The 6,489-nt window shown below is 36.9% G+C and overlaps 1 pseudogene; it reads left to right on the top strand.

The window, feature by feature from the left end:
* LOC126795692 (putative disease resistance RPP13-like protein 3) lies at nt 1–1,582 on the top strand (annotated as a pseudogene).
* The last annotated feature ends 4,907 nt before the right edge of the window (nt 1,583–6,489 follow it).

The raw sequence follows: 6,489 nt of genomic DNA, 5'->3' as shown, positions 1-6,489 counted from the left end.
ATGGGTGGGATAGGGAAAAAAACTCGTACCCAATTAGTATATAACAATGATAGTGTTGCAGCCTACTATGATAAGAAGGTATGGGTTTGTATCCCTGATCCTTTCAATGAGATTAATGTCGCTAAAGCGATCATTGAAAATACTTGTGACTACGCAAAAAGAGGGGTTGTTAAAATGTGGGGGGGGGGGGGGAAGCAGCATGGTCCAATTAGACAAGTTGGGCGATCGTGATAGCTTAGCATTGTTCAATTGTCTCGCATTTTTGGATAGTGAAGAAGATGAGTCTACTGAGTTTAGATCATTTAGTGAGAAAATTGTGAAAAAGTGTGAAGGTTTGCCTCTTGCTGTTAAGACTTTAGGTAGTCTGGTGTCATATAAAAAAACAAGGTAGGAATGGCGGGATGTTTTGAATAGTAAGATATGGGAATTAGAAGAAGTTGAAGATCAAGTTTTCAGACCACTACTACTAAGTTATTATGATTTAACTCAAGCAATTAAGAGGTGTCTTTTGTATTGTGTAATATTTCCTTAAGACTATGACCTGGAAAAAAATAATTTAATTGAGCTTTGGATGTCACAAGATTATCTTAACTCAAATGGAAACAAACCAAAGCGAAGTGTTGGTGAGAATTATTTTGAGAGTCTAGCAATGCGGTCTTTTTTTCAAGATTTAAAGAAAGATGAGATTGGAAATGTCTATGGTTGCAAAATGCATGATATTGTGCACTACTTTGTGCAATTTCCTAGTAGAAAAGAATGCATCATCATAGAAGGGGTTGAGGGTAGTCATGAAAGAGTGGAGCTAGCACGGGGTGATAAGGTTCGTCATCTGTCCTTTGTAGATGTGAAGGACGGTCCACTTCCACTTTTCAATTACAAGAATATCCGTACCCTCTCAATCCTAGGTTCATAAACCACAACCATAAGTCCAAGTTCTATTCTGCAACTAAAATTCCTTAGAACATTGCATTTGAATCTTCACATACTCCGAGAACTTCCTGAAGAGATTGGTGAACTTATTCATTTGAGATATATGGATTTGTCTGGAAATCGTGCTTTGAAAAAGGTACTGGAAGTTGTGTGTGATTTATGCAATTTACAAACTCTAGATCTTAGAAACAGCTAGGAACTTGAGAAACTACCGAATGCAATGGGAAAGTTGATCAACTTGAAGCATCTCTATGTTTGGCATTGTTCTAAGCTGAGGTACTTACCAAAAGGGATGGTGAGTTTGAAAAGGCTGCAGGTACTAGATTGGTTTATTGTATGTGAGGGTGAGGATGTTGAAGCGTGGAAATTAGGAGATCTGGGAATTATGGACCAGCTTCAGGGGAGCCTTCAGATAGTGAACTTGGGTAAGAAAGAAGATGATGCGAGTGAGATTGAGAAAGCACATCTGCGGAATAAAGAGTACCTCTATCATCTGACTGTATTGTTCCACCTCGAAGGTGGAGAGCAGAGAAAAAGTGATTCAAAAATAGTGAAAGCAATACAACGACATCCAAATTTGGAATCTATTTCAATTTTGAATTGCCATGGCACCACTGAATATATCTATTGGATCAACTCTTTACACAATTAGAAACAAATTCGTCTCTCTGGTTGGAGGTTTTGCCAAGTTTTGCCTCCTCTTGGAAAATTGTTGGCCCTTGAAATTATGAAAATATGGGACATGGACAAAGTGAAAAAGGTGGGAGTTGAATTTCTGGCCTCTAATACAGGAATTCTATTCCCCAAATTGAAAACACTCCAATTTTCCAACATGCCCAGTTGAGAAGAGTGGAAACGAATACCAAATGTGGAGTCTTCTGAAATCAAAATCATGCCACGCCTTTATGAATTGCTAATTCATGGTTGCCCAAAGCTCAAAGCACTGCCAGACTTCTTCTACAAGATAACAACATTGCAAACTCTAGAGATCACGACTTGTCCAATTCTAGAAAGAGAATACGAAGAAGTTGTAGGGAAGGAGTGGCACAATATTTCTCACATCCCAAACATCGCAATTCAATATGATTTGAACTAAATAGGTATTGATCATTAAATGTTAATTTTGAGTCCTTCATTTACAATATTTTCTATGAAATTCATTTTCTTTCAATCTTTACATCTACATTAACCAATCTAAAATTCAAGATGAATTTTCATGCAATTGCTCTTCTAAAGGTCCTAGAGGGGGGGGGGGGGGGGGGTGAATAGGCCCTGAAAACGTTTTCGTTCAATTTCGCTCTCATGTATAGCAAGAGTTGGTGCTATCTTGTGGGGTAGAATTACGAACATAAGAAGTGCATAAATAAACAAATAACACTAAGATATTTTTTACTCGCAGAAATCTTGTATCAGGAAGAAAAACGGTGTGCCCCTTACTCTTAGGTACAAATTTTTCCACTATATAAAACAACACTTATTACAAGATTAAATCAACATGGATAGGTGACCGTGGTACTATTCTGTCTAGACTCTATCTAGTTTACAACATGTTCTATCTCTCTTGACACTAAGTATACGTTTACATATGAAAAAGTCACTCAAAATTCAGCTCCGAACACAACCAACACTTAGCTGGTTCACAATAAGTATTTCAACACATCTCACAAGATTACAACTTTTGAGGGATAGCTAACTATGTTACTATCATGTCTCGACTCACCTAGTCTAAGAGATAGCTAACTATGTTATAAATCTTAGTTGATTCAATTGTAAACACTTTCGTGGTTGCTTGCACTACCTACACCACACAAAGTATGCAAGTCAAATGATATGGGTTTTTGAAAAGAGGTTTTTGTGTCCAGCTCTAAGATTTATAATCATATGAAAGACTTAAAATGTAAAAAAAAAGGAACAATGGATAGAGTAAGGAAACTAAGTCCCAGCAAAAGAAAAAAATATAAAACTACATTTTTAACAACCTAGAGAACAAAGTTGGAAAGAGAGCATGGCTCTCTATTTATAGACAAGATGAGGCTCAATGGGAGCCTACAAAAGCAGCTGATTAAATCAACTCAACCTAACCAAGTCAAGAAATCAAACTAGACAAACACATAGTTTGTAAGAAGAGACACGAAAGAGTTAAGTGCATGGTTTAAAACCAAATGCACTTAGGGAGAAATAGTGTGTAATCATTTGATGTATTGACTATAGAGAACTCAAAAGTCAAAGAGACCAACTACACCTTATTTCCTGTGAGGTGAGTAGAGAGATTCATCTAAAAACAAATATACCTATATAAACAAGGGTCCAAAAAATCTGCATGGGTACAACGATTACATATATGATAAGAAGGGAAAAGTCAAAGAAATAACAAAGACAAGAAAATAAAATCTTGTCCAATACAAGATTCCATGAAATAAGGAAGTAACAACACTTTTTTTGACTTTTTGACTTAGAGATGAGTTGTTATATACAAGTCCTCAAATAGCATATAATAACCCCACATGATGATAGAAGAAAAGTCAAAGTGACCAAGAGGAAAAAAAATCTTGTCAAACACAAGATTCCATAAAATAAGGAAAAGTCATATCCTTTGACTTTTGGACTCTCCATAAAATAAATGAAATGTCTTTTCCTTACTAAAACTAATAAATAAAATGTCTTTTCCTTACTAAACCCATGACACGCAAGTAATTGCATACAACTCAAGACATCAAGTTGAAATTAGGAAACCCAGATTCAGACAGAATGAAAACCAGGTATGTCATCCTATATGATATGAAATGCATATGCATGCTTTTATCTTGGGCCATGGATTATGAGATCATGTTGGGTCTTCAATCTTGACTTGGGTCAGTTGAATTAAATACATACATGGTCTGGACTGATTGCTTGGGCCAAAATGCTTGAGTGAAAGTTGTGTTTTGTCCACAAAAAGGATTGCCAATAAACACTCACATCTTCCTTCATTCTGAGAGGTATTTATCTTTTTTTCTTCCTTCATTTCTACTTTGTGCATTGCCTTTTCTTTTCCGCTTCTAAATTAGCTTGGAATTTTGATTATATCTGTTTGTTTGCAGCATCTCTTTACTTAATCTGCTTTTGTCTGATGGGCTCACTGCATTCAAGTCAGGGTTTGAATCCAGCGTCTTGGACTACTTATTTGGCAATGTCCATATCAAAATACAAGTAATTTATCTTGAAATGTTATGTTGTGTCTGAAGGTTGCTAACTGTATTTACTAAGAGAAGAAATTTAAAAATGTAAAATCAATTCAATGTGAGCTTCATAAATTTGTAGGCTCAGTATCTACAGTTCTACATTAATGTGTTGCAACTTTGAAGCTGCATCATTCTGTTGGAGTGGTGCGTTATTTCCGTCCTTGTACTTGCTTATCCTATATTGTTCTGCTGATTTCAGGCAGTAGTTACTTTTTTGGAATATATTGCTATATAATTGCACATGTTTGTTGAGAATGTATTGGAGAATCATTTTCTACACTCAGAAAGAGAAATGCTATTAAATTTAAATTCTTTTTATCTATTTTATACGTTCATACTATTCTAGTTTCATATCCTCAACTTTCATCTTTCATAATGTGATTGCAAATTCTATGCAGAAGAAACTTTCAAATGTACTTTCACCATAAAGGAAATTCGGAAAGCATTTAATTGATTGATTGAAGTAGCCCATAGCTAAACTAGGTACTTGTTATTTAATCACCATTTTCATTGAACCAATGCCTTACTTTATAGGCTTCAATTTAGGCCCTTTCTAATTCTCAAATTGCCTAATCTTATCAGGTTTGACAACTAATTTCCATAGCAAATATGGGTTTTCTTCTCTAAGGCTAAGATTTTTTGGGAGTTCAAATAGATGCATATTGGAATCAGAGTGGTACATGGGATCGAGAAGCTTTTTGTCGGCGTGAATCACGGAGTGAATCATGGAGTGAATCACGGATTATTTTATATGTAAATTAGGCTATATAAATGATTGATATGTGTATGAATATATTATAAGCAATAAGAAATATTGTTCTTCTTGGTATCAGAGCACGAAGAAATTGCTCTATTTTTCTGGGATTTTTTCCCTCTTTTCTTTCTCCGGCAGCAAGCCCGGCTGACGAGTTCCTTCTCGTCCAGCGTTTGGTGCAATCCCTTCCGACGACCTATCTGTCACCGCCAGCAACCGCCAGCTCGGAGCCGACGACTTCGCTGTCTCTGTCACCGCTAGCAACCACCTGCTCGGAGGAACCACGACATACCGGTTGTGAATACCGGTACCGTCTCCTACCGGAACCCGCGCCTTCTGCGAGGTCATCACGACGGGCTTCTCTCCGGCGAGCTCCTCCATCTCACACGAGCGCCATCTCCGGCAAGCTCCTTCATCTCAACGAGTGCCATCTCCGGCGAACTCCTCTATCTCCGTGACATACCACATTCCGGCCTCGTTCCGGTAAACTCCTCCATCACCGACGAGTACCGGTAAACCCTCTCGCGGACTGCTCCACGTCCTTCCCTCCGCTGCATCTGATAGATCGTTGGTTAGAACGTCTATAAAATACCCTGAAAAATATCATCGTTAGTATAGAATAAGCAGGGATCGTTCAGTCCGGGGAATCAAAAGGGCCTCAAAACTTATCATGTTATTGGGGGATTTGATTTGGATTCTAAAACTACAACTTAAAATAAATCATAAATTACTTATATAAAATTGATCTACCACTCATCACATAACCAAAACACGAATTCTACTCAAGAAACATGTATGACACGCATAGAACAACATATAGGCAGCAAGTATTTTCGATTCTTCCTAAGTCCATTTCAATTCCAATTCTAATTAGAGTCCGAAGCGGTTCATCTAATCGTTAAGACTTCTTAGTTATTTAGAATCAACGAAGCATTCAATCCTAAACATATGCTAAAGAGAGTTCAACATAACGAAGCGTACTAGTTAAACAACAAAGTAGCAGATAAGCACATTAAGTCGAATTGGAGACATGTAAGCAAGCATGGCGTCACTCATCTTGATTAAACATGCAAATTCCTAGAACTATCACAACCCTAATCAAGTATCAATAATTGAAACACGAAGCGTATATTCAATCAAAGAACACTTTGGTGAATGAAATCGCAACCTTAGGAGAACCATGGCCTTGGCTTCCTCAAGCATTGATTTAGATGTACAAATTCAAGGAATTAATTGAATTAAAACCTAAATTAATTTCGAAAACCTACTGCCCTAAGCTATTACACATGGCATACATACATATTTAAGAGTTCATACAATCAAAACATAAAATCAAAGAAGTCTGAATTTATATTCTTCATATATGAAACCAAAAAGATCATCCAAGAATTCATACAATAAAATCGAAAATTGCAGAAAACCTAAATAAAAATTACAAGCCATGGATGAATCACACATTAGAAACCTTGAGGGATGGAGCAAGATGAATTCAGATTTGGAGAGGCAAGAGGGGGAAGATGAGCACGGTTTGGTGGTGATGGATGAAGATTTGTGGCTTGAATTTTCTGGATGTGTTTGGGCAGC

Source organism: Argentina anserina, chromosome 5 (assembly GCF_933775445.1).
Source record: "Argentina anserina chromosome 5, drPotAnse1.1, whole genome shotgun sequence".
In the NCBI taxonomy this organism is placed as follows: Eukaryota; Viridiplantae; Streptophyta; class Magnoliopsida; order Rosales; family Rosaceae; genus Argentina; species Argentina anserina.
Note: the sequence above shows the minus strand (reverse complement) of the source record. Positions and strands in the feature narration are given on the sequence as shown.